We start from the raw sequence: 14,470 nt of genomic DNA, 5'->3' as shown, positions 1-14,470 counted from the left end.
CTGATGTGCAGAGGAAACCGATAATTGGAGCACGTGGGTCTATGGAGTCATTTCCCCATTGCTAGACAGCTGGCCCGCCACATTCAGTGATATGAAGATCCAGAAATGGCCTCATGAAATGGGTTATTATATGATCTGTGTTTGGGTGTTTGGGTGTGTGTGTGTGTGTGTGTGTGTGTGTGTGTGTGTGTGTGTGTGTGTGTGTGTGTGTGCGCGAGTGTGTGAAAGGGTGAGAAAGAAAGGAGTACAAGCCAAAAACAAAGTGTGCTAACTTCTCTATCTGTACAGTATGTTCATGTAGTTTGTGTGTAGAACATGGATGACTAAATCATTAGTCACTCTCCTCTGACTCATCCTGCAGCCCGCATAAAAAAACAAAAATAAAAAAAGAAATGGTGCCATGTGACCATGTATAAACAAGAATGCAAGTTAGACCTGTACTTTGTCAGGCAAACACCCACCTACTGTTGCCATGATCTGACTGGTTAAAGCTTTAAAGAGCGTGCTAATTTACTTTATATCCTCAAAATATCTTACACATGTAATTAATGTCTCATAGTTTCAAAAGACTATAGCACAATTGGATGTTGACAATTTGCAGTTAGCTGTGAGTGTTAAGTAGTAACTTGAGAAGTTCTAAGATGTTCTCATCATTTTCCAAATCCCAGCAGAGTACAGGGCATAAATATGACTTGCCAGCTGTGGTGGACATGAGGTGTAATTACATTTTCAAAGAATAAATCACTAGAGGGAGCTCTCTAATAGTTTACAATACCAAATAGAGTTAGAGAAAGATAAAGAGCAAGAAACTGTCTCTGTTTGAAATTCAAAGAGCACACTACTTTGAGTTTTGTAAAAGCATTAGTTGAACAGCATTTTAGTTTATTTTACTCCCTCCCTGCTGTGGGATTATTGTGAGGCTTTTTAATGTTTTTTTGAGGGCATATGGTTGTCAGTGTTGTATGTTTTTGTACTTTTTCTTTTATTATCATGTCACTTGTTGCTGTATGAACCTTAATGTAAAACACATTGAATTTACCTTTGATGGAATGTGCTATATAAATAACTTTCCCTTGCTTGTCTTGCCTCCTGGGGAGTTCTTCAATTCCCTATAAACTCATACAGCCTTTGATGATTTCATCATTACAAACTCATGTTGCACACTCAAACATAGTTAGGACTCACAGGACTTTATTTTGAAATCTACTCAAATTGCCATGGTTTCCAAAAATACCAAATATGTCAGCCTGAATTATTCAGAAAAGTCTTTAGAGGAAAAAGGCATCAAACAGCATCAGGAATTTTCCATTTCAACTTCACCATAGATTTCATTCAGAGTATGTGTGACAGCCATTCAAAGTATTTTGTATACAAGCAGAGGGCAAGCACATACAGTAATGTTGACAGACAGTGTGGAAGGATGTTTAATTCCCTTTGATGATATCTGAGTAATTTTAGTTGGAATATTAAGGTTAAACAGTAAAACAATGTCACAAATTTACTGTAATGCACAGCACAAATGACAACACCGCCCTCAGTAAGGGAGTAATTTGACATTTAGAAAACTCACTTACTGACTTCCTTGCCAAGACTGATATCACTGTCATGTGTGTATGCTAAATATGAAGCTAGAGCCTCAGACGGTAAGCGTAGCTTAGTGTAAAGACTGGAATAGGGGGGAAACAGCAAGTCTGGCTCTGTAAATATGTTAACTGGTGAGCTCCAGAGGTGCTGTAAAGTGTATTTGTTTTTACCTTTGGACAGAGCCAAGCTATCTGTTTCCCCCTGCTAAGATAATCGACCCCCAGCTCCTCCTCCTTTAATGCACATAGGCATCAATTTTCTCATCTAATGCAAGTTGTTACCCAGCATGTCAAACTATTTCTTTAAGGTAAGAGCAGGATACATGTGAAGACAAAATAGAAAATAGCTGTGTATTACTAGTTGCTGGCCTTTAACTATAGCACATTTATTATCCTGCAAAGCGCATTATGAGAATGAACTAAATTTCTTTTAACCAATTTTCAAGAGTGTAAAAGGTGGACCTTGTGTCTGTCGGTGACCCTACAGCACAATGCTCATGTAAGAGTTATGTGTCAGTTCCACACAGTGAGACAGAATGACTGTGTGAGTCATAGAGACAGACTGGAACAGACAGAAATATACATAGACAGACGGGGAGACAAAAACAGACAGGAAAGGAGGCTGCAGTGACTGTGTAAATCTTGCCTTTCATGGTCTAAAAGGGCTAGAAAATGCAGATGAGATTAAAACAAATGACATCACTTCTTCAGCCTTGGCAATCAACACAAATGCACACATTTGGTGATAGAGCAGCCGTTACAGGCCAGTAATCAGTCTTATCCCTCCGGGGTAGGAAGACAGATAAGGACATCATCCAGTTCTCCGTACTGACCTGTGGGGAAGTGTGAAGATGATTGCCAAGACCGAGGTGATGAAGTCATTTGTTTTAATCTTACATGTAGCTATTTCAGAATTTCCGAACCAAACAGAGTCTTTTATTGCATGACTATTCTCCCTAATAATTATCTTCATCCTAATCAGTGTTTTTCTCTGTTTTCACTCTCTTGCCTGTTCAGATGTAGTATCTGTATCCACATATCCAGACTGTGTGTAGATAATTTAAGGGAAACAAATTGCAGTTAACAATTTATATAAAAAACAATCTCAAATACTGTATGCTCCTATTAGCTTTTGCTTAACTACTTGCAGATTGTTGGAATCTGTGTTTATACAACACGAGAAGAGGATTATTGTGTGTATTTTTACAAATTGGACAAAGCTATAAAACTCAAATGAGGAAAAGTTAGATGAGACAGAGATAGTTGATGAAATAGTGCCCGAGTCAGGTAAGCTGTGTTTGGCACACATATATCACAAAAATGCCTCAGAAGTTCTCATATGCAGATGTGAACACATTTCACTCTATATCACAAATTTTGACACATTGACAAATTAAGTTGAATGTGTTTCAGACCGTCGGCACATGTGGCCTGACAATCAGATCCCACTGTGTCCTGGTGTGCCTTCACGCCAGCAAGTTCTTTTGTGATCCAATTAACCAACACAGATTTTAATGCCAAGTGTGAACAGGGTCCCTGCCCATCACTTTGTATCCCAGAGGAGAATAATTTGTGGGTAAATGTCAAAAGTGAAGCCTTGTGTCTGTGTCTGGTTTCTACTTGAAGCCTTAAAGCTGCATGAATAAATATTTTTCTAAGATTAGACTAGATATGAAACACTTTATTTGCCATTGTAGGCATACAATGAAAATATGTTTGGTCTGTGCCATATGTCAGTAACACCTTTAATATACTGTCTATTACATATTTAAAATTTTGGCTTCATATGGAGAGTGCAGATTTCTGGTGGCTCCTATACAGATGACAATAAAATAAAAGTTGACTTCTGTGTCAAAAGTGAATCTGTGTATCTGTGTCTGGTTTCCACTTGAAGCCTATACACAAATCTATACTAATATATATATTATATGTTTAAGGTATATTTGTATTTTTGTTTTTGTAGTCATATATTTCTATTTTTAAAAAGTGCCCCTACTTATTATCACTTATGAAGACATCTAAGATACTGTACCTGAGATCTTCCACTTAAAGCAGCCACTCTTTTTCTCACCTTAGCACCTAAAAGCCATCCTCTTTGTGAGAGATGTGTTCAGACTTCAGGTTCACACTGACCTGAAAACACTGGTCTTATTGTGCGATGATTGCAGAAACACGGCACCAACCACAAACAGCAAATATTCCTCTATAATGTCAGCCAGACATTCAAACTTAACCAAAATCTAAATCAAACTGTGAAGAACAGTGACGGACACGAAGAGAACAGGGGACACAATGAATTCTTGTTAGAGTCTAGCCACTGTAAAGGGGCCAATTAGAGCAAGGCTCCCACCACTTTGTCCTCTGAGGATGTCTGAGTGGTTAGCAGCAGTAATGTGTCCATTATGTCAGGCCATAACCAAGAGCTATGAACCTCACGTCATATGTCTTCATTTACAGATTGATCTTTGTTCTGACCCTCATTTATAGCCAGAGGCCTCAGGTGAGACAAGCAGCTGAAACAAAGCCTCTCACCAGGGTGGCCTCATTCTCTTTTACACAATGAGAAAGTCAGCAGTACAGACGGCCTTCAGTTTTAAGTACTTACTCCTTCAAAATTAAGACAGCCAGGTGATGTGGTGGTTGAGTTAGTATTATATTACATCCCTTTGAGGTGAAGCGATCCTGGTGCAGACACTGAAGGGATCTGAGTTCTTGACAAAATCTCTGGCCACACTGGAAAATGGCACAGTGAAGTTCAACCGTACATTTTCAGGATGGACAGGTTCTGGACGTCGCTTACTATGGCCAATGCCATGTCTCTCCTGCTTGTGGTGATTTTATTAAAATGAATGCATTTTCTGGCATAATTTTGCGATTTTAAATACAGGTGTGACTGTAGAACTGCAGTTTGCAGAGGTGAATAACTGCCTCATTAATAATGTGTGATATTTCTCAGTATGTGGATTCAGCTGTTGTTCCATTACAATTAAATTAATTCCAAACCCCCACAAACTGTGGCCTCATTCTAGCTTTGCTTTTTTATTTTTTTATAAACTCATAAATATTATTTGCGTGTGTGTATGTGACATACGAAGCAGTGGATGTAGAGTTAGTTTATTTGCATTGGTTTGCCGGCCGTGTCTGTATCATGATGATGACCCTGAGTCAGGTCAGAGGTCAGATGAGGTGGTGAAAGACGCTTCAGGATACATAATGGAAATTAAAAGAGCGGTGGAGCGGCGTGGAGAAAGTAAAAAAAGAAAAGGATACCAGAGAAATAGAAAAATTCGGACAAAGTTACCGGCTACATTGACTTTAAAACTCGGACACTCGGCTTGCTAGCATTAGCAAAGAGCCTGGAGAGGAGGATGCTAACGTCGAGGAGGAGCTAGCAGCTAACTGAGCATCAGCATTAAACAGAAGCAGAGAGCCGCAGTCCAGCGACAGACACCTGTTCACCTGTTCACCCGCCCCACCCTCATCTCCACCTGAGCAGCTTCACAGTTTATTAGCCACACAATGGCGAGAATTCATTTTAAACTGAGGACAAGGATGAGGCAACAACGCTTGAACTGTTCATCAGTGTTGGCAACAGAGTCGGAGCTCGTCCGGACTTGAATGATGCAGTGGAGGAAAAAGGCCTGAAAGAAGACGTCACACGAGGTAGGCGTTCTCTCATAATAAGATATATTCAGTTTATGTGTCTCCCAAGGTGTTGTTTTTTGCAATGACAAGTCTTTGACATTGTTTTTGGGAAACATTTGACTATTGTATCATTACATCTTTATATCCGAGTGGAAGTCCTGTATGATGGTCTACTTATGCAGAGCAGTGTGAATCGATCAGTGTGTGTGTGTGTGAAGGATCTGAATCAGAGAACTGTATTGGTTGAGGTGGGGCATTATGCATCTGCCATTCAGCTTCACACTGTGGACTAATATGTTGAAATTGTTGCTGCTGGCCCAGAAAAGCATTGTTGCAGTCATGTGGTGTAAATCCTGTATGATAGATTATATATACAGGTATTGATATTGTCATTTAAGTTGTGATCAGAGGCTCTAGCCTGTCAGTGTAAATCCTGTATATGTTTCCAACAGATAGCAGCCTCTGTTGAGAATTTATATATGATTCTAAACCTGGATTGCGAGTGTGTGGAGAGTGGATTGGGGGCTCTGGGCCTAAATGCTCTCTGTGCTCTTTGGAGTGGTTGGAAATATTTTCTCAGACAGCCTTTCTGGGCTCCTTGTCATGATACCGTGACACCGGTATGTTCGTCTGCTTGACAGATGAATAATTATGGCTGGCAGGAGACTCTTCTATTCATTTTCGATAATTGTGAATTTATTTCCTCCGTGATTGGTAACACACTACATGACCTGTCATGAACTCTTCTCAGTTAAACAGTACCCACTTTTAAGGCTGACAAAATCAGAAGTCACACAATAAAAGTTGAATAGAGTTGAATAAATACTATCTCTGCAACGGTAAGACTACAAACAACTCATAATGCAACATCCATTGTAACAGGATCAGTCTGTAGTGTAGTGACTAATGCTCATTTACTGTTGTGAATATCTAATCTATAATGTGAGCCCCACTTTTTCAAACATAATTTACAGAAGAACATACTTTATTATTTGGACCATTACAGTATATCAAACACCACCTTTGTAATAAAGTCCTATATTTAAATAGCTGCTTGTAAATGAGCTTGAATTCTAAAATATCAGCTTTATAACCAACCATGTTAAACATGCAAAGGTCAAATCCATTGCACCCAGCTGTCAGAGCTAAGAAGAACACAGCCATAATCTGCCTCTGAGTTTTGTGAAATGTACTTTGCACACTGGAACCAATTAAACAGCCTTAAATTGCCTCAGTCTGTATTTTGTTCATCTCATCCCTCACCCTGGCTGACTAAGAGAACATTCATAAAAGGGTTTCAAAATGCCTCAAATATCCAAATAAAACAGATTCAAGTCCAAATCAGCTGTTTACAACTTCTTCAGTCTCACATTAAATACTAAATTTGGACCCTTTTCATATGTGACAGATTATATTGTTAAAGATTTCAATCCAAACCAAAAAGCCTCAGATTTATCAGGTTTGTCCTAATCCATATTTGTTAAATTTAAAAACAGTTACATCATGTTATATATTTGATGTTTTTTTGGCCTATTTTAATCACGTGTGAAATGGTTGCTGAGTTACACCAGTAAAGTGTTATGCCTGGAAATGTGTGTGTGTCTACTCGAATTATCGAAATTTGAAATTTTACGCTGGGTTTGGGTTTAAGGCTGTCACAAACAAGCCTAACAAATGATTTATTTTCATATTGAACACTGATTGCACTCAACACACACACGCACACACACACACACACACACAGATACACAGACACACATACACAGACACACACACACACAGTCACACATAGACACACACACAGCTGTTGCTGTGGTTTCTCTTCGAAAGGGAAGATTATCTGTTGTCACGCGAACTGGCTTCTCCTTCAGTATAATGTTACAGCTGTGTTTTTTACTGTCTAACTTGCAATATGTAGAAAAAAAGTGTAGCTGGCATGAATAGTCTTGGTGCAGCGCTGTTTTCTGCTCGTGGGAGTGGGTATAGGCTACCTGTGGAAAAACCAAGGGTTATGTAAGAGTGCTATTATGAGTGGATGCAGGTGTGTTTATAAATGTGTACATGTGCAAATTGACTTGGAGCGTTCGTGTGCTGATACAACAGGCCACATGACAAGCAAAGGTACAGGTACATGACTCATAGCTGCAGAATCAAGACAGAGAAAAGGAATGAGGATGAGGAGCTAAAATCTCTCATCCGCATGTTTTGCAGGAAAGACAAAACACCAGGAACATAACAGCTTTCAAACACACATCAGATTTCTTTAATGTCATTTTTATCGTGTTTCCACCATCACAAAACTCATAGATACTGATTTATACACATATTTATTTCCTCTAATACATTATACAGCATATTGATGAATGAAATCTTTGTCTAAGCAAAAGGCTACAGTTCAGGATTCATTGAAGGAGATGCAGTGTCTACTGCTAAGTGCTAGATATAAGAAGCTCTTACATATTAATTCATTAAAAAAAAAAAAAATCAGATCTCAGTATCCAGGCTGGAACAATGCTTTGGGGTTTTTGTATAGCAAACTTGATGCAATACTGAATTTAGTCATCACAAGGACTGGTTATTAAATGACTGCAGCAGACAATGGAGGTGTGAAGATGGCAGAGACTAATCCAGCCAAAAATATCCTATTTATATAAGACTGAAGCAATTTTGGGAGTAGATTAGATGTGGTTCAAATGGAAATGAACTGTAGCACCAATCACTGAATATATATATATGTATATACATATTTTTTGCAATGTCTGGCTGAATGTCAATGGCTGAACTTAATCTTCCAGATTTGGCTTTTTACATGTTCAGAGGGAAACACTTATATAAAAAAAAGCTGATAAGAAGTGAAAAGTAACTTTCAAAAACACAGTCTGACAGTGAAAGAGTGTGTGTGTGCAATTACTGCTCTCAGCACCTTGGCAGGCTTGTTGGATCAGCCACACTTTTCTCATTGAGCAGCAACAGCAGTAACAGTAAAAAAGTGGCATATTTCCTTTTCAAAAGCTCAAGTTTTCATTCATTTATGTTTTTGAGTCTATTAAACAGCATACATACATAGGTTACATATCGATAGAGTTGACATTAAATAATTTAGCACTGCAGCTCACAAACACATTCTTTATCAATTTTTGATTCAGTGATTGTTTCGTCTATGAAATGTCAATATAACCCCCCCAAAATCCTCTTAGCAGGGAAAGAGAAATGGAAAAAACCCCAGGAGGAGAAACTGAGGAGGGATCCCTCTTCCAGAATGGACAGATATGCAATAAATGTTGTGTATACAGAATAGAGCTCATAGTAGATTTACAGTACAGACAGTCAGGGTGACAAAATTAATAATATATATATATATAGATATATATATATTATATATATATATATATGAAGAAAATTATCCAGGAGGATGTAGACTTTTGGGTCCTGTCAACACATAGGACCTGAGCCACAGAACCTCCTCTCCACCATGAACACCTGGAAAGAGGACGGATTACACAAACTGAAGCACACCTTTCACATATCTATAAAATAATGAAGTTAACATATTTAAATGTTTTCTTTTGTACTGCCAGTGGTACAAAATCCATGATATTCAGTTAACTATTGTAGTAGACTGAGCAAACATCAAGCATCTTTGCTTAAAAATGAACTACAACAATTCATCAATTATCAGTATTGTTGCCTATTAATTGTATAAGTCACCTAATTGTTTCAGCTCTAGAATAATTATGTTTTCAGCTGAAAAGTAACCCCCACCTGGCATATCTACTGTAATGACATGATGATGTCTACCTCTAATGTGACAGAAATGACAGAAATTGAAAATCAATTGAAAGCCAGTAAGTATATACTTGGCACTGTGAAAGAATTTGAATTTCAGAAATGCATCATAGGACGCTAAAATCATGTCTGAATGTCTTCCATATATCACACAAATTATCAGATATCCCCAGGTATAATGAGACCATCAAAGAGTACTGAGAAAATATGTAGCCTACAGTATATCTGGGGAAAAAAAGGGATCTGGTCTCTGACTGCTGCTCCCAGCAAATGTTGCATGTAGTCTCTGCTCTTTGTCAGTGTTTTCTATGTTTAGTTCAACTGCTTTGTCCTTGTTCTCAGCAGAAGTAACCCCACGCATGTGTGTGTGTGTTCAAGTACAAAGCCTCACTGACTTCCTCTCAACACTTCCCCCTGAAGGAATCTCCCTCACCAACAAAAATTATATTCAAATACTCTAAAATCGGATTTCACTTAGGTTAACCCCCTGAAGGAGTGGATGATCAATGATGCACACGTAAGCGGCAAATCTTACCTAGGATGCACTGTGATCTTTTATCATACATCTGCACATTTTGAGATTGGAGTGTGAGTTATAAGCAGCGGTGGAAGAAGTGTTCAGGTCCTTTACTTGCATAAAAGTAGCAGTACAACAATGCAAAAATACTTAATTACAAGAAAAAGCACTGCAGTCAGAAACTTTTCCAGAAGCAAAATATACCTAAAATATCAAAAGAAGAAGTTACTTTCCACGACTGGTTATGAGTAAACAAACAGTAGTAATGTTTAAGGACTTCTTCATGAACGTAACTCATCTGCAACAATCTCCTTGTCAGTTTTCTGAGTAGTCTTAACCTTCATTTAATACTCTCAATTATATTACTTGTTCAAGGGGAAGTCTGATGTATATTGCTCAAAACGCCAAAAGAAACTGAATGAAGGTATGTCAAACAATTATTGAAACACGCTGCATTGCTTAAATGACACCCATAGGAGTCTTCCTGGAACCTTTGCGCAGCACGATGTGGAGAACACAACTGGAAAAACTCTGGTCCTGTGATCTTTTAGTAATACCAAACCAACAGAAGCAGATTTCCTCCATCACGAGCTTTACAGTGAGAGCTTTAAATTTAGAGAGGATGTGTGGGTACGTTTATGTGAGTTCTGTGCTTCCTCAGCTCTGATTAAGGATGATTACACTTTGGCTGTTACTTGGAGATTGGCCTTGAAGAGGCTTTGTGGAAAAAAGTGTAATGGCCTTTTGGCATAGTAAAGAAATAATTCAGACCTCAGTAAGAGAAAACACTTACACAGTGCTAGCTATATTGGTACACATGTACACGGCGAACACTGATTACACATACAGATTATTGTTTTTACAGAGTGTGTTATTTTAATTGGGCAGAAGATCCATTCCAGTTGAATGGCGATCCGCCGCTGTTTCTAAAGGGCCTAACTCCGGTTCCTGCTGAACTGAGCCAGTACTTGTTTAACATCTAACTGTAATCAGCTCAGTAGGCACAGGAGGTTGAGCCCAGGCACCTGCACCAACCTGGTATCACCACAAGGGGAAGCAAACAACAGGTACACTGCCACAGGAAGTCTGGACATTAACTTAGAGACATAATACTGATACGTGTTGCACTCTTACCTCAACAGAGAACACCTATCATTTTACTCATTTTATGAAAATTATTCAGCTATTGTTTCTGGTACAATTAATTCAAAATAAGGTGCCTTTTTTAGGTTATAGTGTTGGTTCACCCAATTACAAAAGACATTTCCACACCCGTGTCTGTAGTATCAGACTATGTAGATTAAAGATTAAAATCTGCTCAGCTTTTAAGTTATCTCTGAGATTTCTGCTTCTCTTGCATTAAGAAATAAAATGAAAAATGGCAACATCTCTTCCCAGAAACAGTGTTCACATTACTCCAGATAATCCACAGAACAGGTAGACATGGGAACTATTAAACGCAGTCTCACGTCAGTTCATGTCCAGGAAAACATAAAAAGGCAACAACAATAACAATTTACAATATACTATATATACTGTATACATACACCACAGCAATGTTATGTAATCAATACAGAAATAAAATAACATGGGAATGGCGAAGGGAACATAATAGAGATGTAATTCAAAGCCAGACAAAACAGATTGTATTCTTGATTTTGATATATTCTGATATGGATTCCAGCCTTGAAATTGTCAGTGAAGGATTTTCACAGTTTGGGGCCATAGTGACTGAAAACTGAGCCAAATTGTAGAGATGGTTAGTAACTGCCATGCGATTATCTAAGCAACCTGGTTGGAACATATTTTCTGATGACACTGCTTAGGTAAACAGGATTAGTGCCATGGAGACATTATCAACTGAAAGATTAATCTCCACATAAATGAATACTGTGCCAAAATGATGTTATCCAGTGTGCAGTGCAATGTTAGCAGCACTGTGTGGTCAAGCCCCATTTACAAAAGTATTTTTTTCCTAAATACATGAGTGTCTGCACATTTATATATATACACACACACACACACACACACACACACACACACACACACACACACACACACACACACACACACACACACACACACACACACATACAATCAGTGCTTCCCCTTCATGACCACCCAGACAGTAAATGAGCTCAGGGTTCACAATTACATTGCTACTTGTTTTCCCGATGGGACATTTCCTGTACTTCCTTCCTGTATGAGTAAGCCGTCCCTGCCTCCTCCCTCCTACCCGCTTCTCTTACCCATCTCTCATTTTTTCAGGGTCCTCATGTTCGTCTTCTCTGTGGATGTACCAAATAATGTTGTTTTTCGTCCATCTGCTGTCAAGAAAAGATAAAAGGGATGGTCAGAGAAGAAGAATGCAAGTGCATTCCTGAAAGTCTTTGAAGCTTTTGTGCTATCCAACATAACAGAGATGTATGATGCTCGTTAATGTGACATGAACGGTTTGTTATAGGGACCATTGTTAGTCTTCTATAGTATGTCAGTTATACACAATCAGTATGTCTGTGTGGATATACAGCAAAACACTTGTCATTATTGGGAGTGGTGGGAAGATGAACCAGAAAAAACCCAACACTAGCTACTATGGTCACTTCCTTGAAATAGTGTGTTGTAGCAGCACTTTTCATAAACGCCTTTGATTCCATGTTGACGTCTTACAGCTGTTATAACAGTGGGAGTTAAAAGCTGGAAAGGCTTGTGAGGAGCGGAACTTAGCCACTGTGAACACAGGCTTTCACTGAACTGTTCACGGAGCGAGCTAAGTCCTGCGCCTCCACAAAACTCTGGACAAATACATACTGAAGTGCACTGGTTATCCTCTTCTGTTTGTACGTTTTCTAATGTAGATGCTGAGCAACAGTAGACATGAATACTAACACAGGAGTTCAGCATTTTGGGAAACATGCTTATTCGCCTTATTGCCAAGAGATGGGGAAATATGAAGCTACAGTCAGCAGCAGGCTAGCTTAGCTTAGCACAAAGAGGAAGAAACAGCTAGCCCGGCTCTAATTAACATGTGATGTCTTGTTTAATACACACAAAAAGTGTATGTTTTGTATGTAGTGTTTTGTATGGATAAATAAATGACATATAATCCAGCTAGTTGTTTCCCCGTTTCCAGTCCCCCCCTGCTAAAATAAGCTGAACAGATGCTGGCGTCAGCTTCATATTTACCATGCAGTTATGCGAGTGCTATTAATCTTCTCATCTAACTCTCGGCAAGAAAGCAAATTAGAATATTTCACACAGTGTTTAACTGTTGCTTTAAAACATAAGGAGATTATGAGGCTGAATTAATTTTTGCAAGGGATTTGTCATTAAACATTTAGAAAAAGATTTAGGGCAGTGACTTCTGCTAATGTGGGCATTGCAGAGCAGCCGTCAGGTGTAGGAGACTAGCGTGGGTTTCAGCTGTAGCTGGTTGGAAATCCCTGGCAATGTGATTTACATTACATCACAACCAAATCACTCTGCCAGGAATCCCTCCAGCTAAACCAACCATTCAGTATCCTGTTTGGGAAGATGGAGACACGGAGGAGGAGTAGGAGGAGGGGAGGGAGCAGAGGGAGGGCAGTGGGAAAGCTGCAAGCAGAAACACAGAAAATGAGTAGAAATGAAAATGTTTGTTATGGTGAGCGAAGGTTGCAGGGGAGGACAGAGAGAGGAAGAGGGGGGGCTGCAGGTGTCTATCAGAGCACACATCAGCGAGGCAGAGCACATTCATCACTATGTAATTATGGGAAACACACACACACACACACACATACACACACACACACACTTTTAAATGCTAACACATGCACACCCCTCACACCACACATGGATTTTCTTTCACTGATGCACCTGGACAAACAGAACTGTATTTTAACAGCTCTGTTCTATAGGCTGTCATTGACTGAAGTCACGAGGGCAGGTGTTTCGACGAGTGTTTGTGAGATTGTGTGTGAGTAATCATTCATGCTTGTGCATACATCTGTTCCCTTCAGAGGCCTGCAGGTTTAAAACCTGACGTATTAGATGTTCAGTGGTTTGTACTACACTGTTTTTATAACAGTGTCTTTGAGTCATCTCCTTGCTACATGAAATGATTATTTTGATAGACTGGATGGTTTTATGTGCCTGAGGTGCCTTATAGGCAACTGTTACTATATAATCTACAGTGATAAATAATATTCTGCAATTTCTTGACTTTTTTAAGTGACTACTTGCAGCCTGTAGCTACAATTGAAAGTAAAGGTCCCTCTTTTTTTTTTACAGTGCCGAATAAAACTACATGTGGTGTTCCTTGGTTTGTCACCACAAGCTTCCTTTCACGTAACGCTCAAGTGAGCTGGTAAAGAGTGGAGGAAAAAAGAAGAAGGGAGTGCCCTGGAGGAGCTCATGCAGTTCAGCAGCAACATCAAATAGGCAAAAAGGCATCCATTATTCAGTATGACACGATTAGGCACACTTAAGCAAGCAGTTCTTTGTCCTTTGAAGCAGCTTTTGAAACAGACTGTCTTCATTGCTTGATTAAAGTTGAGTCTAAAGTAAGATGACAACCACAGAAACAGGAGTAAAGGGGTGCACGTGGCTGGCCTTTGCAAATATTTATCTCAACACAGTGAAAGAACAGGAAATATGAGTGACCAGTCCAGAGTAAACAGCGGGCTTCCTCTCACCCTGACACTGATATTCTCAGTTAAATGTTTCCGCTGCTGCTGCTGCTGCTGCTGCTGGTCAGAACTCTTGGAACTGCTAATGCAGATTCATTCAAACTGAGAGAGAGTTTGCTTTAATCTATGTGGAGAGCAATGTGGGTGGTGGGAAGTGGTCTATTTGATTCTGCTGAAGGTTCCACACACACACACACACACACACACACACACACACACACACACACACACACACACACACACACACCCCTATGGACTTGGTAAATTCGTAA

Source organism: Seriola aureovittata, chromosome 12 (genome assembly GCF_021018895.1).
Source record: "Seriola aureovittata isolate HTS-2021-v1 ecotype China chromosome 12, ASM2101889v1, whole genome shotgun sequence".
NCBI lineage: Eukaryota > Metazoa > Chordata > Actinopteri > Carangiformes > Carangidae > Seriola > Seriola aureovittata.
Note: the sequence above shows the minus strand (reverse complement) of the source record.